The sequence below is a fragment of the Pan paniscus genome, chromosome 15 (assembly GCF_029289425.2).
Source record: "Pan paniscus chromosome 15, NHGRI_mPanPan1-v2.0_pri, whole genome shotgun sequence".
Lineage (NCBI taxonomy): Eukaryota > Metazoa > Chordata > Mammalia > Primates > Hominidae > Pan > Pan paniscus.
The window spans coordinates 91,897,962-91,921,290 of NC_073264.2; the positions used below are offsets into that span (position 1 = coordinate 91,897,962).

At 44.1% G+C, this 23,329-nt stretch overlaps 1 protein-coding gene and 1 pseudogene across 7 annotated transcripts in view; one reads left to right on the plus strand and one right to left on the minus strand.

Moving 5' to 3' along the window:
• TTC7B (tetratricopeptide repeat domain 7B) overlaps nucleotides 1–23,329 on the minus strand; it is a 275,379-nt gene that overhangs the window by 215,991 nt on the left and 36,059 nt on the right. The gene's annotated exons all lie outside the window — the stretch shown is intronic.
• LOC100969291 (small ribosomal subunit protein uS13-like) lies at nucleotides 9,254–9,861 on the plus strand (annotated as a pseudogene).

The window sequence follows — 23,329 nt, forward strand, 5'->3', positions numbered from 1 at the left end:
AAAATGAAAAGCAGTCCTGGCGCGGTGGCTCACATCTGTATTCCCAGCACTTTGGGAGGACAAGGTAGGAGTATCATTTGAGCCCAGGAGTTTGGGGCTGCAGGGAGCTATGATCGCACTACTGCACTCCAGCCTGGGTGACAGGGCAGGACCCTGTCTCTAAAAAAAGAAAGAAAGAAAAGAAAAGCAGATTCTCAAGGAAAAAAGATCGAGCTCTATCTTCTCTCCTGTCCTCTCTTTGCAAATGAGGAGATTCAAGCTCAGAGATGATTTGCCCAAGGTCACATGGGCAAATCCTGATCCAATGATCTTACTACCACAGCAGGTCCACAGCAGTTGCCACACAGCTCCCAATAGACTGGAGACTTTTTCTGCCGGGGAAAAGGCAATGTCAGTGGTCACTTGTCTGTCCTACGGCTCTAGGATGACACCTAGAAGATCATGGTCATTAGCAAATATCCAATTCATAAAGACTGGGATTAGATCTCACTTGAAGACATGAATCTCTCAAGGAACACTCCAGGAAAATCCTCTTTGGGCTTTTATAGTCCTTATGACCAGAAATTTTCGGTCCACGAAAAATATGACGTACTTCAATTCCTGCTAAAGCAGGAAACGCACCTTTACATCCTTTCTCTTTGTAAATACCCACGCATTGAATGTTTAACGTATTAAATGCTGTCAGCTTCTACGAGAGTCTCTATAAATATGGTCTCAGAAAACAATAAAGGGGCACATCGGTGAAGGCTCAGCTGCTGCCTGGGAACAGCCAGGGCCTGTGAGTGTGAACGCCTCCCAGAGAGCTCGGCTTGGTGAGTCCCTAAGAAGGCTCACTAATGCGAGGTTAATCAAGAGAGTTGGCAAGTTTGCCTTTCTTCTCCATCCCTGAACTCGAGTTGAATCGCGGAATCAACCCAAGTTCAGGGGCTTCAAATGGTCAGCCGGCCTTGGGGGACCACTGTCCCGGTGGCCGCGGCAGGAACCAGTCCTGCAGTCCTGCAGTCCTGCGGCGGCACCTGCGCGAGATGCAGGGCACTGGCTCCAGGACGGCGGGGCAGGGCGGGGCGGGGCGCGGCGGGGCGAGAGCGCAAGGAGGGGCGAGACCGGGCAAGAGTGGGGCGGGGCGGGGTCGGGGAGAGCAGTGAGCGGGGCGGGGCGAAACGCGAGGGGAGGGGAGATGGGCGGGGCGGGGCAGGGGGGGCACGGTCCCAAGGCCGACCCGGCCGAGGACGCCCGGAGCAGCTCCGCGCATGCGCAACTGTGGCGCGCGACTGCGCTAGAACGCGGCTCCCGCGACCCCTGGCGGCGGCTGCCGAGGGGCTGCGGGACGACCTTGGGCGGCAGCTAGCAGCGAGTCCTAGCTGATGTGGCCCTGAGTCAGCTTTTAGAGGTCCCAAGACTCGTTCACAGGCCGCTAAACGCAAACTAAGGCACCTCCCAGCACACCAGGATCGACGTGTCCTCCTTCAGTCCGGACTCGGCGGAATCTGCACCTGGGAGCCCCTCCCCAAATGACCTGCTAGCCGCAGTCCAGGAAGCAGGCACCCCTCACTCCCCTTCTCAAATGGGGGCTCTATTCCTGTCTCTAGCTCTGGAGTTGTTGTGAGGATAAAGGGAGCTAAGGGACAAGTGCTTAGAACAGTGTCTAGAAGGAATTATTTTAATGCTGTAGTCATTATTAATAATGTATTATATTTTTACAATTCCAGAACCTGGCACACAGTAGGCACTCAACAAACCGTTCCTCTGTCTGTCTTGAGAGACTGCGGTGGGCCCTGCAGGGCAGCTGCCTGCCTCTGCCTGGTTCGAGGAAGGCCCAGCCAGGCCGGCCCCAGCTTCCTTCCTGCTCTTCTGTCCCACTCCGACCCACTCCGGAGAGCCACGCTCTGAGCCGCACATGACTCTCTCCTTCTCCACAGAACAATCTGTGTTCTGCTCCCGCCCCCGAGAGAGTTCTGAGCTTTCCAAATATGGATGCTTTTTGCATTCCCAAAGCATCACGAACATTTGGGAGAAGAAAATGAACACCAGACATGGTTTGGAAACGATGGAAGCCAAGGGATGGGTGGTGACGGAACAAGCACCGTACTAGGAGTTTTAAAATATAAAACACGAGTCTGGCCTAGGTGATGTCTTACAACCTTACTAGCTTTGTAGCAGTCTAGGCCCCAAAGAGATCCTAGAAGTAAGCACCCAAACCCTAAGAATAAAAACTACAGTGGCCACCACCACACATTGCAGAGGCGAAAACTGCATTAAGGAGGCCCAGAGAGTCACCTGCTGTCAGAGGAAATGAGCAGTGGGAGGCAGTCCCTTGAGAGCCAAACAGCTTGAAAGTTGACAAATTGAGATGAACCAGCTCGTCGGTGAGTGTAGGCAGAAGAGGCATTAGACACAAGAGTATTTGTTTTTATATCAGGCCCAAACCAAAACCTATTCTGAAATGGAGTGGATCTCAGAATATACTGAGAAGGTTGCCCTTTTGCTTAGGCACCTTGTGTGTTATTCAGCTAGAGTTTATCTTCAATAGTGTGCCCCTGGATGCCAGGGCAAAATGTTAAAGAATGGCCCCGTCACAGGCACCCCTGTGCAGCAGGCACTGTTGTCCCTGGCGCACATGCAGGGAGATAAAGCAGGCAGCTTAGATATGACACAGCCTCAACACCCAACCCAGAATAAGCACTCACATATTTGCTGATTTAATGAGTTAATTAATTATACAGTCTAGTTTGAGAGAGGCAAATGGCAGGTGTGAAATAATTAAAATCTGAATGCCAAATTAGATGGTACTAGCTATAAATAGAGGTGGAATCAGAGGATGGAGAGATTGGTGTGGACAAACGGGGCTGGAGAGGTCTGTATGCAACAACGGGTGTCACCAAGGGTGGACTCAGCACAGGGAAGAGATGACTCCCAGATGGATGGAGAAGATAAACAGAGGTGGGGGGTTGGCCTGGCAGGGGTGAGGGCAGGTGGGCAAGGAGGCAGGCAGCCTGGAGCAGAGGATGAGTGGGACACAGCAGGACACACAGCCAGCCTGCCAAGACTAGGACATATCCTCCACAGTCTGCAGAGGTGCATGCCATACCTAGACCTGCCAGGGTTAGCAGGAGGACTTGAACTCGAGATTCAAGCAATAAGGGAGAGGATGACTCTTTTTTCGAGATAATTAGCTCCTGATTATCTCAACATGATACATTTAAACCTCACACTGACTTGTCCTGACACTCAGGCCACTATTTACACTCTTCACCACATTTTAACATCACCTTAACTGAGAATGTAAATCCGGCACAAATGTCCAAATGCTCATGTATTTCAGGCATTGTAAACCCCAGGGGAAAGCTCTGTGTCATCGGCATCCCTCCACCCCTTCACTAGCCCAGAGCCCTGGGGGGCATTGTGCTTATAGGTGGAGCTGTCTTGTTACTTGCTGGGGCCTTGCAGGGCCCAGCCTCTAGCCATGCCCTCCAAATGAGCTTCAGCCACTCCTGGGTTTTAACCAAGTCCTGCACCTATAGGCAGACCTATTCCTGAATCCTGACCAACAAGCCAATAGCCTGGAAACCTATATGCTGAGCACTAGCCAAGAATTCCAATGTTTCCCCAGGATAGCACCCTCTTGTGGACAAAGAGATTCCACCATGTTCAACCAATCCAGTATCTTCCCTCTACCCTCCAAGGAAAATGGGCTCCTTCTCCTGAAATCGCCTTTGCAAAAATTGTAACAGTGAGAAAATTATGACAGTGAAAGAAATCTGATCTAACCAACCCCTATCTTGCCATTAACCCCCAAACTATGGTATTCCTGGGCTTAGGTCAAGCTAACTTTAGGAGATATTTAGTTTATAGTTTAAATGATAATAGCACTTCCCCAAAACTCAACTGCCTCTGTCAAGCTAATGAAGGACCACCAGGTTAGGAGGATGAGAGAAGCCTGAATTCTGCTAAGGCATAAGTGATTACCAGCCATTGTTCCAAAGGTCACAAGATTTGCAACTTCCCCAATTACTCCTGCAGATAACATCACTACTGTAGAACCTAAGATTGGCCTTTTGAGGTATCTCTTCAGGTTTTCACATTTCTGACAACCATCACCCCCACCAGATCCACCACAGGGCCATGCCTTGTGGCCCCACCCAGAAGCGGACTCAGCACATGAAGACCATTTTCCACACCCCTATGATTGCATCCCCAACAAATCAGCAGCACCCATTCCCTTGCCTGCCACACTATCCTTGAAAAACTCTAGCCTCCGTATTTTCAGAGATTGATTTGATTAATAACTCCATCACCCATGTGGCACAGCTAGCCTCATGTCAATTAAACTCTTTATTGCAATGCCCTGGTCTCAGTGAGTTGGTTTTGTCTGTGCAGTGGGCAGGAAGAATGCAATGGGCGATTACACTCCTGCAGTCTTCACTTGGTTTGACAACATCATTACCTGCCCAGTGAGCTAAGCTAAAAATTTCACTGTCATCTGGATTCCTCCCTCAACCACCTTCCCACACCAACTCCCAACACACACAGCCTATCTCTCTGGCCTACTGCTTCTCTTTCAAATGACTCTGGATTCTCACTTGCCTGCCCCTGCCTTGGTTCAGCCCTTTGTACTTGGAATCTAGGCTTTTGCAATACCTCTGATATCTGTCAGGATACAGTTAGGATAATGAAAACATTCTAGTTCTTTCAAATAAAGGGAATTGAATGTATGGAATTGTCTGCATAGGAGATGAAAGAGATAAGAGGCCAAACAGGATGGTTTTGTACCCCAGAATTCTGAAATAGCAGGAAGCCACTAACATCCCTAGGACTGGAAAGAACATGGGGAGGAGGCAGAGTTAAGAGCCCAGAAGCTGGGGCCATAGAGAGCCAAAACCCAGAGGAAGCTCCCTAATGGGCACTAAAACTACAGGGAAAGGTTTCATCTGACAGGAGCTAGGACAACTGAAGAGACACCATTGCTGGCAAAGGTGCTGCCTGAGGCAGAGAGAAATACCCTGGCTTATCTGTCTCTTCCAATTTCCTACCAGTGCCTCTGCTTGACCAAACCCAGGCAGAAACCACTGACTTGGGCACCTGGGAAAAAGCCTGCAGAATTCAGCCCACTGAAATACAGAACAGAGAAAGGGCCCAAATCCAACTAACCCCCTTAACCAGTCTCCTTCGCTAGAATCTTTAATTCTTTCTAATCTATTCTCCACTCTGTGCCAGAAAGATCTTTCTTGCTTAAAAACTTAATTAAGTCATTCCTCCTGCTTAAAACTTGTCAGGGGCTGGCAGTTTCCTGGCAGAAAAAAATAGGACTTATCCACCAGGCTGATTTTGTCAATCAATTGCAAATATAGGAAGTATTGCTTCCCTTGACTATGACATGTATCAGGTTTGCTCTATAATATGAGATGGGCTCCTATTCAAAGTATTGCTGTAGAACAGAATAGAGACTACTCCTCAAAGCCATCACCCCTGAAACTGGGAAATAACTAAAGATAACTACTTTTGGATCAGGGCTGTTTGCCATGATCAAGAGGCTAAGGGCTCCAATGAAAACATACCATACAAAAGAACAGAGAGAGCAAGTAAAGGCTATTAAAATCTATTAAAACAACAGGGTAGCTAGAGATTGAATTAGCAATCAAACAATGTCTACAAAGAAAAGCCCAGGCTCAGATGGCTTCCTGGTGAACTGTACCAAATACTTAAAGAACTACCACCAATTCTTCACAAACTCCTCCAAAAAGCAGAAAAGGAGGGAACACTTCACAACTCATCCTATGACACCAGCATAACATTGACACCAAAACCAAAGGCATCACAAGAATACCACCAATATCTATTATGAATATAAGTATTAAAATCCCCTACAAAATATTAGCATATGGAACCTAGCAATGCATTAAAAAATCATATACCATGACCAAATGGGATTTAATTCAGGAATGCAAGGTTGGTTTAATATATGAAAATCATTCAATGTAAAATGCGATATTTAAAAAATAAAGCACAAAGATTACACGAACAATAAAAAAATTAGACAGTGTCTAACACCCTATAATGATAAAAACACTCAACAAACTAAAAATAGAAACGAGCTTCTTCAAGTTGATAAAGGCTATCTATGAAAACGCCACTGCTAACATCTTAGTGGTGAAAAACTGAAAGCTTTCCCCCTAAAATAAGGATGTCCACTCTGGTCATTTCTAATCAACATTGTACTGGAGATACTATCCAGTACAATTAGGCAATACAAAGCAACAAAGTCATCCAGATTGGAAAGGAAAATGTAAAATTATCTTTATTTGCAAATGCCATGATCTTACATATTTTAAAGCCCTAAAGAATCCACAAAAACAATATAATAGCTAATAAATGAGCTCAGCAGGGTTAAAGGATACAAGATTAATAAACAAAAATGAGCTGTATTTCTATACCTTAGTAATGAGCAATCTGAAATTTAAAAAATAGTTTCACTTATAATAACATAAAAAAGAACACTTAGAATAAATTTAACAAAAGGAATGTAAGACTTGAATGCCAAAAAAATCTACAAAACATTTTTGAAAGAAATTAAAGAAGATATCCCATGTTCATGGATTGGAAGACCTGATATTGTTAAGACAGCAATACTTCCCAAATCAATCTACAGATTCAACACAATCCCTATCAAGAATTATTTCTTACACTAATTTACAACCTGACCCTAAAATTTATATGAAATGTAAGCCAAAAAAATCTTGTAAAAGAAGAACAAAGTTAGAAAACATACTCCCCAAACTCAAAACTTACTACAAAGCTACAGTAATAAAGACAGTGTGGTACTGGCATAAGCACAGACATACAGACCAGTGGTATAGAACAGAGAGTCCAGAAATAAACACTTACATATATGCTCAACTAATTTTCAACAAGGATGCCAAGACAATTCAATGGAGAAAGAACAGTATTTTCAAAAAATTGGGCTGAAACAACTGAAGATCCACATACAAAAAGAATGAAGTTGGATGCTGACCTCACAAAAATATACAAAAATTAACTCAAAATGGATCAGACACCTAAATTTAAGAGTAAAAACTATAAAACTCATAGAAGAAATCACAAGAGTAAATCTTCATAAACTTGACTAGGCAATGGTTTCTTGGATACAAAACCAAACAACAAAAATAATAAAAGAAAAAAAATGAACTGGACTTAATCAAAATGAAAAATGTTTGCATTTCAAAGGACATCACTTAGAAAGTGAAAGACAACCCACAAAATTGTAGAAAATATTTACAAACCATATATCTGTAAAAGAAATTATGTTTAGGATATATAAAGAACTACTACAACTCAATAATGGAAAGACAAATAACCCAATTAAAAATGGGCAAAGAATCTGAATAGATATTTCTCCAAAGAAGATATATAAATGGCCAATAAGCCCATGAAAAATTGCTTAATACCACTTATCATTAGGGAAATGCAAATAAAAACCACAATGAGATACCATTCCATACACTCTAGGATGGCTATAATCAAAAAGACAGATAACAACAAGTGTTGATGAGGATGTGAAGAAATTAGAACCTTCATGCAGGTGAGCTGCTTTGGAAAACAGCATGCAGTTCCTCAAAAACTTACACTCAGAGTTACCATGTAATCCAATAATCCCACCCCTAAGTATACATCCAAGATAAATGAAAACCCAAAATGTTTTGGATGGGATTATGTTCACCAAAAAACCTGTACACAAATGTTCATAGCAGCATTATTAATAATAGTCAAATAATAGAAATAACCTGCTGTCCACCAACTGATGAATGGATTAACAAAATATGCAAAATGGTATATCCATACAATGTAATATTCAGCCACAAAAAGAAATGACACATGCAGCAACATATAAGGACCTTTAAAACATTATGCTAAATGAAAAGAAGCCAGATACAAAAAGTCAAGTGCATGATTTCATTTATACAAAATTTCTAGACTAGGCAAATCTATAGAGACGGGGTATAGATGAGTGGTTGACTAGGGCTATAGAGTTGGGGTGGGGGTTCAGGAAATGGGAAGTGACTGCTAATGGGTAAAGGTTTCTTTTTTGGAGTAATAAAAATTTTCTGAAATTGATTGTGGTGATGGTTGCACAACTCTGAATATACTAAAACCCACTGAATTGTACACTTTAAAGGGTTGAATTGTATGGTATATGAGTTATATATCAATAAATCTGTTATTTAAAAAGCTATAAACAGAATTCCGGGAAGATGGTGGACTATGAAGCACCAGGAATCTATCTTCCCACATAGACAACTATTGTACTGGCACAATCTGTTCAATATAACTATTTTGGAACTCCAGGGTCTCTTGAAGGCTTACAATTTCCAGGGGAAAGCTTGATGGTAAATTGCAGTTAATTTCAGCTTTTAGCATAGTAGAAGCTGTGAACACGTTCCTAGAGAAGCAAATATAAAGCTTGCAGGAGCTAGGGTGGGCAAAGAGCACCCTGTCCTCCAAATATTGGGTATCTGTGTTCTGATCACTGACTGCTGCTTCTGATCACAGGGGTGCAGAAAAGAGGCAGTAGCCATTGTTGCTGCACCTCCCTTCATTATTGCAAGCCACCCCACATACACCAACAGAAGTGACATCCAGAGGATTTAAAGGGCCAGTGCCCTTTCCCCCAGCCTCATTTTTCTCTTTCTCCCTTTCGAGGGCCAGACATTCAAGACTAGAGCACTCAAAGGCAACTACGTACATGGGGAAAATTAGATGGTTGACCATGCAGGCCCATGGAAAGGCACAGACTCAGAGAAGACCTAAGAAGACCTCAAGTATATACCCCAGGCTGATCCTTGGCACAAAGACAGCCTACAACGTGTTTTTTTTTTTTTAAATAAACAAAAACAGCAAACCCTGAGAATGGGGAGAATCCTATTTCCAGAGTTACCACATTATTACATTCAAATGTCTATTTTTCAACAACATCAAAAAAAAATCAGAAGGCACACACACAAAAATGGAAAGAGCAGCCTATTCAGAGGAAAAGTATATATCAACTGAAACTGTCCTTGAAAAAGACCTGATGGCAGATCTACCAGACAAAGAAACACCCATTTTAAAGATGCTCAAGAGACTAAAGGAAGATGTGGTGAAAGTCAAGAAAATGATGTATGAACAAAATTGAAATGTCAAAAAGGACATAGAAAACCTAAAAAGAAGCCAATAAGAAATTCTGGACAGGAGGCCTACATGCCACTCTTGTACTGCCGCCATGTCTCTAGTGATCCCTGAAAAGTTCCAGCATATTTTGTGAGTACTCAACACCATCATCAATGGGCAGTGGAAAACAGCCTTTACCATCCCTGCCATTAAGGGTGTGGGCCAAAGATATGTTCATGTGGTGCTGAGGAAAGCAGACATTGACTGCACCAAGAGGGCGGGAGAACTCACTGAGGATGAGGTGGAACGTGTGATCACCATTATGCAGAATCCATGCCAGTACAAGATCCCAGACTGGTTCTTGAACACACAGAAGGATGTAAAGGATGGAAAATATAGCCAGGTCCTAGCCAATGGTCTGGACAACAAGCTCCATGAAGACCTGGAGCGACTGAAGAAGATTAGGGCCCATAGAGGGCTGCGCCACTCCTGGGGCCTTCATGTCCAAAGTCAGCACACCAAGACCACTGGCCGCCATGGCCGCACTGTGGGTGTGTCCAAGAAGAAATAAGTCTGTAGGCCTTGTCTGTTAATAAATAGTTTATATACCAAAAAAAAAAAAAAAGAAAGAAAGAAAGAAAAGAAATTCTGGGCTGGGTGCAGTAGCTCACACCTGTAACTGCAGCACTTTGGGAGGCTGAGGCAGGAGCATCGCTTGAGCCCAGGAGCTCAAGGTTACAGTGAGCTGTGATAGTGCCACAGCGTTCAATCCTGGGTGACAGAGCAAGACCGTGTCTCAATAAAAAATAGAAGTGAAATTCTAGAGCTGAAAAAGTACAATAAGTGAAATGAAAAATTCACTAGAGGGCTTCAAAGGCAAACTTGAGCAGGCAGTAACCTTGAAGACAGGACAATAGAAATTATTGAGAATAAGTGCTATGGTTTGAATGTGTCCCATTAAAAGGATGTATTCAAGACTTAATCCCCATTGCAACAGTGTTGGGAGGTAGGGCCTAATGAGAGGTGACCATACCATGAAGACAGAGTGAGTGATTAATGCCATTATCTTGGGAGTAGATTCATTATAAGAGAGGAAGTCCAGCCCCCTTTTCCTTCTTTCTCTCACCCTCTCACCTTCCACCATGGGAAGATAAGGCAAGAAGACCCTTGCCAGATGCTAGAACCTTCATATTGGCCTTCCTAGCCTCCAGGAATGTGAGAAATAAATTCTTTTCTTTATAAGCTACCCAGTTTCTTGTGTTATATGACAGCAGCACAAAAATAACTAAGACACTGAAGAACAAACAGAAAAAAAGATTGAAGAAAAGTGAACAGAGCCTAAGAAACATGTGGAACACCATCAAGAGAACTAACATATGTATTGTGGGAATTATAGAAGGAAAAGAGGGAGAGAAAGGAGCAGAGAGGATATTTGAAGAAATAGTGACTGAAAACTTTTGAAATTTGGTGAAAGATATTAAGTGAAAAGTACAATTATCATTTATTGTACTTTTTCAGCTCCAGAATATAAACATCCAAGAAGCTTAACAAACTCCAAATAAAAGGAACTGAGAAAGACCCATACCAAGGCACATTATAGTAAAACTTTTGAAGGACAAAGGGAGAATCTTAAAAGCAACAAGAAGCAACTTGTCACATACAAGGGATCCTCAATAAAATTATCAGCAGATTTCTCATCAGAAACATAAGAGGCCAGATTGCAATAGGCTGATATATTCAAAGTGCTGAAAGAAACAGACTCTTAACCAATGTATTAGTCCATTTTCACACTGCTATAAAGAACTTCCTTGAGCCTGTGTAATTTATAAAGGAAAGAGGATTAATTGACTCACAGTTCCACATAGCTGGGGAGGCCTCAGGAGACTTACAATCATGCTGTAAGGGGATGCAGCCACCTTCTTTACAAGGCAGTGGGAGACAGAGAGAGACAGAGAGTGAAGGAGAAACTTCCAAACACTTACAAACCATCAGATCACATGATAACTCACTCACTTTCAGGAGAACAGCATGGGGAAAACCGTACCCATGAACAAATCACCTCCCTCCCTTGATACATGGGGAATACAGATCCCTCCCTCAACACATGGGTACTACAATTTAAAATGAGATCTGAATGGGGACACAGAGCAAACCATATCAACCAAGAATCCCATATCTGCCAAAGCTATCCTTCAAAAGTGAGAGATAAATTAAGAAATTCCCAAGTAAACACAAAAGCTGAGGAGTTTTTTTACCACTAGAACTGCCCTGCAAGAAATGCTCACAGAAGCCACGCAAGGTGAAATGAAAGGACACTAAGCAATAACTCTAAGCTATATAAAGAACTAAGGATCTCAATAAAAGTGAATACATTAGCAATTATAAAACTAGTATTATTGTAACAATAGTTTGTAACTCCACTTTTTATTATCTGCATGACTTAAGAGACTAATATATTTTTTAAATTATTACTCAAAAACTAGTATTATTATAACTTTGGCTTGTAATTCCATGCTTTGTTTCCTATATAATTTAAGAGACAATGCACTTAAAAGAATTATTAGCTTATGTTTTGGGGTATACAATGGGTAAAGATATAATTTTGTGACATCGGTAACAGAAAGGGGTGGGGATAGAGCTTTACAGGAATGGAGTCTTTGTATGTTAGTCAAGCTGGTATACATTTAAGTTAGAGTGTTAAACTTTAAGATATCAAATGGAATCTTCATGGTAACCACAAAGAAAATAGCTAGCAAATATACACAAAAGGAAATGAGAAATTTAAATATTTCGCTACAAAAAAAATCAACTAACAAAAGAAGACAATAATGCAGAAAGCAAGGGACAAAAAAGCTATAAGGCATGTAGAAAATATAGCAAATTACAGAAGTAAGTCCCTTATCAGTACCTACTTTAAATGGAAATGGATTAAACTCTCCAATCAAAAGATGGAGATTGACAGAATGGATTTAAAAAACATGATCCAACTATATGCCGTCTACAAGAAACTCTAGATCCACAGACATAAACAAGTTGAAAGTGAAAGAATGGAAAAAGATATTCCGACTGGACAAAGTGGCTCACATTTCAGATCCTAGCACTCAGGGAGGCTGAGGTGGGAGGATTGCTTAAGCCCAGGAATTCAAGACCAGCCTGAGCAACACAGTAAGACTTCATCTCTACAAAATAAAATTTAAAAATTAGCCAGACATGGTGGCATGAGCCTTTAGTCCCAGCTACTTGGGAGGCGGAGGCAAGAGGATCACTTGAACTCAGGAGGTTGAGGCTGCAGTGAGCTGTAATCACACCACTGTGCTGCAGCCTGGATGACACAGCGAGACTCTGTCTCAAAACAAACAAACAAAAAGATATTCATGCAAATAGTAACCAAGAGAGCAGGGATGGCTATACTGATATCCAACAAAATAGACTTTAAATTAAAAAAGGCGTTGAGTGTGGTGGCATGCTTCTGTAATCTCAGCTATCCAGGAGGCTGAGGCAGGAGAGTCATTTGATACGAGGAGTTTGAGACCATCCTGGGCAACATAGTGAGACCCCATCTCTACAAAAAATAAAAAAATTAGTAGGGGTATGATGGTACACATCTGTAGTTCCAGCTACTCGGGAGGCTGAAGCAGGAGATCTCTTGAGCCCAGCAGTTCAAAGTTACAGTGAGCTATGATAGCACCACTGCAATCCAGCCTGGGCGACAGAATGAGACTCCATCTCTGAAAATAAGTAAACAAATAAGAGACAAAGAAGGATGTTATATATTAATAAAGAGTCAATACAGTAAGAAGATACAACAATTATAAACATTTACACATGTAATTACAGACCATCAAAATACATGAAGCAAAAAATTCACACATTGAATTGAAGGGAGAAACAGAGAATTCTATAATAGCAGTTGGAAACTTCAATAACCCTCTCTTAAGAATGAATAGAACAACCAGGCCAGGCGCGGTGGCTCACGCCTGTAATCCCAGCACTTTAGGAGGCTGAGGCGGGCAGATCACCTGAGGTCGGGAGTTCAAGACCAGCATGACCAACATGGAGAAACCCCGTCTCTACTAAAAATACAAAATTAGCTGGGCGTGGTGGCGCATGCCTGTAATCCCAACTTGGGAGGCTGAGGCAGGAGAATCGCTTGAACCCAGGAGGCAGAGGTTGCGGTGAGCCGAGATCACGCCATTGCACTCCAGCCTGGGCAACAAGAGTGAAACTCCATCTCAAAAAAAAAAAAAAAAAAAAGAACAACCAGACAGAAGTAAGGACATAGAGGACTTAAAACACAATAAACCAACTAGACCTAAGAGACATAAACAGTCACTCTACCCAATTTTCTTCTCAAGTATGCATGGGACATTTTCCAGGACAGACCATGTGTTAGGTCACAAATTGAGTCAAAACGTGGTACGTGCACACAATAGAGTATTATTTTGCATGCAGACGAAAGAAAATACTGACACATGTTACAACATGGATGAACCTTGAGGACATTATGTTAAGTGAAACGTAAGCCAATCACAAAAAGGCAAATACCACATGACTCCACTTCTATGAGCTACTTAGAGTAGGCAAAATCAGACAGACAGAAAGTAGAATGGTGTCTGCCAGTGGCTGGGGGTGGGAGGGGAATGGGGAGTTATTGTTTCATGAGTTTTTAAAAGGGAAAGAGTTCTGGAGACGGATGGTGGTGACGGTTGCACAGCAATGTGAAGAATACATTTAATCTCACTGAACTGTGCACTTAAAAATAATGAAGATGGGAAATGTTGTTATACGTGTTTTACCAAAATAAAATAAACTGGGGAGAAAAGCAATAGAGTATATTTATAATATAAAAACTGAAATGACCTAGATGTTTCATGGGCAGCTATTACAAAAATATTCATAGGCCCGGCACCGTGGCTCACGTCTGTAATCCCAGCACTTTCAGAGGTCAAGGTGGGAGGCTCGCTTAAGCCCAGGAGTTCAAGACCAGCCTGGGCAACATGTCCAAACCCCATCTCTACAAAAAATACAAAAATTAACCAGGTGTGGTGGCACATGCCTGTAGCCTCAGCTACTTGTGGGGGCTGAGGCAGGAGGATCTCTTGAGCCTGGTGCAGGGGATGGAGGTTGCAGTGAGCTGAGATTGCGCCACTGCACTCCAACCTGGGCAACAAAGCAAGACCCCGTCTCAAAAAAAGAAAAAAATCCATAAGGCACACCACCGTGCAGCCTTTACAAACTAAGTTTTCAAAAATATTTAATGATGTGGAAAAATAATTGTACACACACACACACACACAGAATGAAAAAAGAATATAAAATAGTATATAAAGCATAATCTCAATTGTATATAAAAATAGTAAATACATATAATGTGTGTGTGTGCACGTGTGTGTGTGTAACAGTGGTTAACCAGCTCAAGTAACAGTATGGTACCTGATTTTATTTATAAATATTTAAAAATAAATATTAAGTATATACATATATGTATATATTTCTTTATTTTATATATATAAAATTTATATATATAAATTTTATATAAATATATATTTATATATAAAATTTATATATATAAATATATATTTATTTATATAAAATTTATATATATAAATATATATTTATATATATAAATTTATATATAAATATATATATATTTATATAAATATATTTATATATAAATTTTATATAAATATATAATTATATATATAATTTGTGTATATATTTATAATATATATTATAAATAAAGAAATATATATATATATTTCTTTATTTTCCAAACAGCCTACACTCAATACACAGCTAAAGAATAAATGCTCATTTTTAAATCGAAGGGATTGCATTCAGTGTTGGCTGGAATGGGAGGAGGCTGGTTCCTCACACTACAGGAAGGAAAGCATACAGGTACCGCCGTTCTGCAGGGCAATCTGGAAATACCTCCCTTCAACCCAGAAACTCCATTTCAGGAAACCTCTCCTAGGGAAATCATTAAGAACAGGCACAGAGACCAGGCTGACAGGGTACTCATCACAGCCTCGTGTATAACAGTGAAAAGCTGAAAACAACCTACATGTCCAAAAATAGAGGCTTTAGTTAAATAGATTATACTTCATCCATACTATGAAATGTTATACAGCTGCTTAAATGTTGCAGAAAGTTATATACTGTCATGGAAAGTGTTTACGATCTATAGTGAAGTAGAAAAAGCAGGTCACAAAGCAGTATATGTGGTATAATCCCACTTTTATATAAAAAAAATTCACACATACAGGAGGTGTAGAGAAGATCTGGAAGGAAATGCACTGTAGTGTTAACAGCAACTGCCTTGAATAGATGGGTAATGGATATCTTTATGTTCTTTTGATTATTCATCATTTCTGAATTTTATATAAAACACATGTATTTTGTCTATATTAAGAACAATAAAGCCGGGTGCAGTGGCTCATGCCTGTAATCCCAGCACTTTGGGAGGCCAAGGCAGGAGGATCTGTTGAGTTCAGGAGTTCGGGACCAGCCTGGGCAACATGGCAAAACCTCATCTCTAGAAAAAATACCAAAAATTAGCTAGGCAGGATGGTGCATGCCTGCAGTCCCAGCTGAGGTGGGAAGATCGCTTGAGCCTGGGAGGCAGAGGTTGCAGTGAGCCGAGATCACACCAGCGTGGCAACGGAGCGTGACCCTGTTTCAAAAAAGTAAATAAATAATAAATTTCTTAAAAGAACAATAAAATAAAATTGTGGGGGATGAAACAAGAGATCAATACTAGGGACAGCTAGAAGTATTGCTGGCTAGCTCAGCTAAGGAGCGTGGCAGGCAGGGCCTTCAGGGACAGGAGGGGCAAGGCCATCACAGCCACCTGCTGCTCCCAGCCTCAGCTGTCCATGAGATCTGACTATTCAAATCCCCTTCCACTGACCTTGGATTTATAAATTCAAAGCATCTTCCCATTTTGTCTTATTTAGTCTTCTCAGTACTCTTGTGAAAGTATTATTAGCTCTGTTTTGCAGATAAGAAAAGTCAGACTTAAATCACTCACAAATCACAGAACACAATCAAGGTTAAGCAGGTTATCTCACACCAGAATCGCATCAACCATATCCTCACTCACAATGAGTGATTACGCTCCCACTGACAGGCAGCTCAGTAAAGTGGAAAGAGTATGGATGCTGGAGTCCACAGGCCTTGCTTTGAATCCCATCTCAACTCTGAAAAGCAGCCTCTTAACCCCTCCGCAGGGAATGATAATACTAGGGTCCGGGATTGTTCTCAGGATAAGCACAATCACGCAGGTAAATCACCACGCACCATGCCAGACTCTCCATCAGCGCTCAATAAATGCTCAGGCACAGGGAACCCCTGCCTCTCCATGCAGCTGAGCTCTCTGGCAGCTGTGAGGTTAGAAATTGACTTCTGTAAATGGGACTAACACTGAACTTCATGCAGTTTCCAGTGCCTGGCTCTGGTCCTGTCCCTGAGGCCAAAACAGACCGAGTCTTTCTTCCTCCAAGAGCCCTCCACACAGGTAAGGCCTGCTCCTCCACCCCTGGAGGCTGCTCTTCCCCCAAAAAGCCCCATTCCTTCAGTGTTGATCGGCCTCACACGGTCTGGTCCCAAGGTCACCTCTAGTCCACAGTGACCCTCTCACAGAGCAGTCACCTGGCTGCTCCCCGATTTTCCCTTCTCTTCTTCCCTGCAGGGGCCACCTCAAAGAAAAAAATAAAGAGCCCTGGACCTATATGATGAAAGGCTTCTATTCAGAGGAGCCACTGCTGTGGACATCTGTCATGGACACTGGACACTGCCCTACCTCTGATCCCCCTAATGGGACCAGCCCCTCTTCACCATGGTCACTGGATCAAGGATGAGAATGTGATCCAGTTGGGGCCAATAAGACACAACAAGAACCCGACCAAGATGTCTGAGGATCACACCCAGGACAATGACAGTCTGTAGCCGCTCCGCTCACCTGGGGCCTGAGATGGAAAGCAACAAGAGGGGAGGGGAAACAGAGAGGAAGAATCCATGTCTTTGAGCCCTGAAGCCAGCTGCCACTGAAATCAGTTTAAACTGGGTTTTCTTTCACCTACAGCTGAAAAGGCCCTAATGCACAGATTTTGGCAGAAACTAGAAAATGGATCTGCAGCATGGCTTGGGCGGTCAGTGCTGCATACACCGTTTACCCCTCTGCATATGCCTAAGGCAGGAGCTTAGGCCCTGCCCTCAGAAAGCCCTGTGGGATGGAGTTGTCGAGGCTGACTTGGATTTGCACTGCCCCCTCCACCCCCTCTGTGAACAGAGCACACCTGCTCACTCCATCTGCCTGCCAAGCATCTGGCTGGGGCTGGGCAGAAGGGATGATGTGGGTAGCTTCTCCAGCTGCCCCTGACTTCTAGGTACTCCCCATCCTCCAACATCAGCAACAACTTTCCCTTCCCTAAGCCACACTCCAGGCCTCTGATCTTCATGTGATCTTCCCCTAAAGAGTCCCCCGCTAGGCTGGGCGCGGTGGCTCACACCTGTAATCCCAGCACTTTGGGAGGCCGAGGCGGGTGGATCATCTGAGGTTAAGAGTTTGAGACCAGCCTAGCCAACATGGTGAAACCCTGTCTCTACTAAGAATATAAAAACAATTAGCCAGGTGTGGTTGCACGCACCTGTAATCCCAGCTGCTTGGGAGGCTGAGGCAGGAGAATCACTTGAACGCGGGAGGCAGAAGTTACAGTGAGCCGAGATTGCGCCACTGCACTCCAGCCTGGGCAACAAGAGTGAAATTCTGTCTCAAAAAAAAAAAAAAATTCTCCCCGTAAATGTAGGGATCCCAGGTCCCACTTCCTGATGGCCAAACCCTCTGCCTGACAAAGCAGATCCACTAAGGCACCAATGTATTCATGGAAAAAAGCCGGCCTCTCCCCTCTCCCCATAACCAGATGTTGTTACCTGGGGCGTCTGAAGAGGCCAATCATTTGTGGTCAAACCCAAGGGATACATAAGAATAAAAATAACACATTTGTTGATCTGCCAGGCATTGTGCTAAGTGCTTTACATGTATTCACCCATTCCCTGCACAACCCTGTAAGGTAGATATTATTATTATCTCCATTTACAGATGAGAAAACAGACCCAGTGGGGTGAAAATAATTTGCCCAAGACCCTTTAGCTAGTAAGTGACAAAGCCAGAGGTCAAACCTGGACAGCCTGATCCCAAGCTTCATGCCCTTAACCACTGCATGGAAGAGCAATTTCCACCCCAGGAGCAGGGAGGAATGGAGAAGGTAAAGGAACTCTGTAAAGCGCCCGACATGGTGCGACCTCCTCCACCTGGGCACAGAGGTCACTCAGCTTGACGGAAAAATTTCCTGCCAAGAAACATCCCCACATCTTGGTCCTGGATTGTGTGACATAGGGCAAGTCCCTTCTCCTCTCTGGCACAGTCTCCCCTACTGGGAAATAAAATGTCTGCATGGGAGATGACTGTGCTGGTGGGAGATGACCGTGCTGGCCCCATTTGCTCTTCGGAGCCAGTCCTCTGCTTTGGTGCCATGCAATCTGGAAAAGAAGTTAATTCCCCTGCTGTTTCCAGGCCCCATTTTTTAAAATTTCCGGTTTAAAAATTTTAAATTTTAAAATTTCCGGTTTAAAAATTTTAAATTTTAAAATTTCCGGTTTAAAAATTTTAAATTTTAAAATTTCCGGTTTAAAAATTTTAAATTTTAAAATTTCCGGTTTAAAAATTTTAAATTTTAAAATTTCCGGTTTAAAAATTTTAAATTTTAAAATTTCCGGTTTAAAAATTTTATTTTACTAAAAAGGGAACTGTTCATTTTGTCTCTTTTATTAATTATGTTTCTGTTTATAAAGCAGAGATAGGTGCTTACTTTCCTCTGTGTATGCAGAAAAGAAGGCCACAGAAAATGCTGAGGAAGCCAAGTAGCCCTGTTATAGTAGGCAGTTAGTCAGGCATGAGCAGGGCAGGAGAGGGCTCCCCGTGACACACACACACACACACACACACACACGCCAGGAATGTCAGGTGACCATCAGGTGACGGTCAGGCAGTTGTTAACTGTTTCTCTAAAATAATAATTGGTAGCAGCCTGCATCAGGAAAAAGCAGCCTCCCAGCAGATAGAAGAAACTCGAAATTGGTGATCAGCAGCTTCCCAACTAGTTCTCAGGAGTTGGGCGAGGGGCTCAAGCATGCGCACTAAGGGGCAAAATGGCGGAGTGTAACTGGTAGATGACCTTCTTCTAGGAATGCTAGATTGACAAGGGAAGGACGCCTTAAGTGAGCATGCGTACAACTCCAGTCATTTCTTACATAATTCTAATGTACTGTGCTACAACAACATCAAATATCATTGACTCTTCCCAGGGGGCTTCAGAGAAGACAGCAATATGAGCTGGAAGGACAGAACTTACAGGAGGAAACCCGGCAAAGGTGAGGCATTAAGGTAGAGGAACCAAGGGCAGGAGTACAAATCTAGGGTATTCTCGAGTGACCTGAATGTTTTCTCCCTGAAGAAACCTTACCCGGCCCAAGTGAGTTCCAGTCCATGTGCCAGTAGAAGAGAGCAATTAGGAACACGGGCGTCAGACTGAGACCCCATTCTGCCACTCAGAGGAGAGAACAAGGGCCCTAGAGCCAGTCTCTGAGGTCAAGTCCTGGCTCAACCACTTCCTAGCTGTAGGACCGTGGGCAGGTTTACCTAACCTCCCTGTGCCCCAGGTTTCTTTTCTGTAAAATGGAAAGAATAATGGTGTTTACCTCATAGGTGGTGGCAAAGACTGAATGAAGGCTGGGCACGGTGGCTCATGCCTTTAATCCCAATACTTTGGGAGGCCGAGGTGGATGGATCACCTGAGATCAGGAGTTCGAGACCAGCCTGGCCAACATGGTGAAACCCTGTCTCTACTAAAAAAAAATACAAAAATTAGCCAGGTGTGATAGTGCACACCTGTAATCCCAACTACTTGTGAGGCTGAGGCAGGAGAATCACTTGAACCTGGGAAGCGGAGGTTGCAGTGGGCCGAGATTGTGCCATTGCACTCCAGCCTGGGCAATAGAGCGAGACTCCATTTTTTGTTTTTTGTTTTTTTTTTTAAAGAGTGAATGAGATACTGGGATAAAGGGCATCACACCTGGCATGCAGGAATCTCTCAGTACACCGTGGCCACTGCTACGCTTCTGCATAACCTCACCTCCTCTCATTTCTCTCTTCTGTAAATTTGGGGTTTGGAGAGTTAAAGAGACAGGAAATCCCCTAACATAGTGCTGGCCCATAGGAGGTTCTGGGAGCTGAATCATGCAGGCTTCCGATTCCCAATCAGCAAAGGCTAACATTGGCTGGCCAGGGGAAGGGACTCTATCTGAAAACCCTGGCCAACTCAGACCTCAGGTCACCAGGGAAAAGTTGAGGTGACAAAGAAAGTGTGCAGGTCAATTGCGCTGCCTAGAGCAGTGTGCACATAGCCTAGGGGAGGGACCAACATTCAGAGAACCCCCTGACAGCAACCTCCCCTTAAAAATCCTGAGGGACCCTGGTGAAGAAAGAAGAGCCAAGAATATTCCTACACAGAGCTAGGACTGAGGGCCTCTTGAACTCCTCAGAGAGCAGGCCTGTCTCTGGGAATCTCCATGAATTGGGCCCGCAATTGCCCTGTTAGTACAAGTCACTTCTAGTCCCTCAGGGCCCACCCAACACTCAGCTTCAGCTGACATTTATGTTGCGCTCACTATGTGTCAGCACTGTAGAAGCATTTTATGTGTGCTATCTCATGCAGTCCTCGTGACAAGCCAATGAGAGCTTGATGGGCGGGGAAACAGGGGCAGAGAGAGGCTAAGGAACTTGCACAAGGCCCCAGAGCCAGCATGTGACACACTGAGTAGGACCCAGGCAGATGGTCAGGGCCGGTGCTCATAACCGTCCCTCTACACTGTCTCTCACCTGGCCCACCAGGCTCTCCAGGGCCTGGAGCCCCCAGGCTGCTGGCCACTTCCTCTAGGCAGAAGTGACCCTTCCCTCTCCCGGTATACATGTGACTCTACCTGCACTCACAGAAGTCAGAAACTAGCCAGAGCCAGGTCTCCCGTGAGCCAGCAGGTGTCCCAAGAGCCAATGCCACAACCTCATGGGCAGGGTGACCACATATCACCCAGGGCCAGGCTCAGGGCCCAAGTTGCCTGTCCTCCTTGCCCACCTTTCATGGCAGCCAAAAGACTGAGCTGGCAGTGCCACCTGTAGACAGCCTGCCTCCATTAAACTATCTCAGAACCAATCCTAGGACGTGGGCTCTGGGTACTGGGCAGGCCCCAAAGCCACATCCCACCCCCAAATAGGAAGCCAACTCCTGGTACAACTCACCAGCCCCAGGGCAGTTGGGCAGGTGGAAATTGCCAGATGATGCTTTGCTGTCCTTCCAGAATGCTGTTGCTGGCCACACACACACACACACAGCTGCTGAGGCATGTGAGGTAGCTGGGTGAACACCAGGGAGAGAAGAGCGTGGCTGTGTGGCACAGACCCCAGCACTCCCCATAGCTCAGACAGATGCAAACAAAGCCAAATGCTGTCAGGACCCCAGAGGCAGCCTCAAAGGGGCGTGTCCATTAAACTGCCAGAGTGCCCTGTCGAGAGCAAGGGCATTTTTTCCTAGCCCATGGGGACGTTTAGAAGATTAATTAGAGGAGCCTGGCAATACTCAAGGGTCCCCAGGGAACTGGGTGAATATATCATCCCCATCACAAAGCTCTTAACAAGTGTGCCCTGGGCTGGGTCTTTGTTCAACACTGCATAAGACAACTAAGTCAGACAGGCTGGACCACCTGTAGCCCCCTCATCTCAGCCAGAAAGTGCTGGCAGCACTCAATGGCCAGCTCATGACTGTGCTGGAGGGACGCGCCACCCAGGGCCCTGGCCTCTGCCAGCCACAGTCAGTCACGGTACATGGTTTGAACAGCAGATGGCCAGAAGGACAGGAGCCACTCCAGATAGTCCACTTCTTGCCATGGCCTTAAGAAGTCCCATTCAAAGTGTCCCTCTTCCTCTAGGAAGCCTTCCTGGCCCTGCTGGCCTGAAGTGACCTCTCCGTATTACCCATCCCTAGCTTTTACTATTTGCTGCCATGTTTGGGGTTGAGATTTTATTTTTTATTTTTTTAATTTTTTTGAGATGGAGTCTCGCTCTTGTCGCACAGGCTGGAGTGCAATGGCGCGATCTCAGCTCACTGCAACCTCTGCCTCCCGGGTTTCCAGCAATTCTCCTGCCTCAGCTTCCTGAGTAGCTGGGATTACAGGCACCTGCCACCACACCCGGCTAATTTTTGTACTTTTAGTAGAGACAGGGTTTCACCATGTTGGCCAGGCTGGTCTCGAACTCCTGACCTCTGGTGATCTGCCCACCTTGGCCTCCAAAGTGCTGGGATTACAGGCGTGAGCTACCGCACCTGGTCGAGATTTTAAAATATAATTTATGCAGCATTTAGAATGTGCCAGGTACCACAATAAATGCTTTACATACATTATTTGACTTAATCCTCCTAATAGCCCCATGAAGTGGGTGTGATTATGCCCATTACAGATTGAGGAAGCAGCAGCTTGGAACGGTCCGATCATCTGTGTGTCCTGTGCTTCCAGACTTTTTCTTCCCATGAGATGGCATTATCTCACACTAGAGTGCAAACTGCTTCATGGCAGTGAGATATTTACACGTTCTTCTTGTCCCTGAATAGGTACACAGTTAACTAAGAGAGGACTGATTGCTAGTGATGCTGTGTGTCAACTGATTAGCCTTAATTAACCCAGAGGTGGCATTAATGAATAAAAACATCATCAGCCATGTGGCCAACTGACCATATGATATGAATCCCTACATGCTGTGCAGGATTTTAATTACCAAGAAAGGCCCCTGCTGAAGTTGCATACTACTTATCAAGAAACTTTGCTGAAGCTGGGCGTGGTGGCTCATGCCTGTAATCCCAGCACTTTGGGAGGCTGAGGTGGGCGGATCACCTGATGTCAGGAGTTCGAGACCAGCCTGACCAACATGGAGAAACCCCCTCTCTACTAAAAATACAAAATTAGCTGGGTGTGGTGGCGCATGCCTGTAATCCCAGCTACTCGGGAGGTTGAGGCAGGAGAATCACTTAAACCTGGGAGGCGGAGGTTGCGGTTGGCCAAGATCACACCATTGCACTCC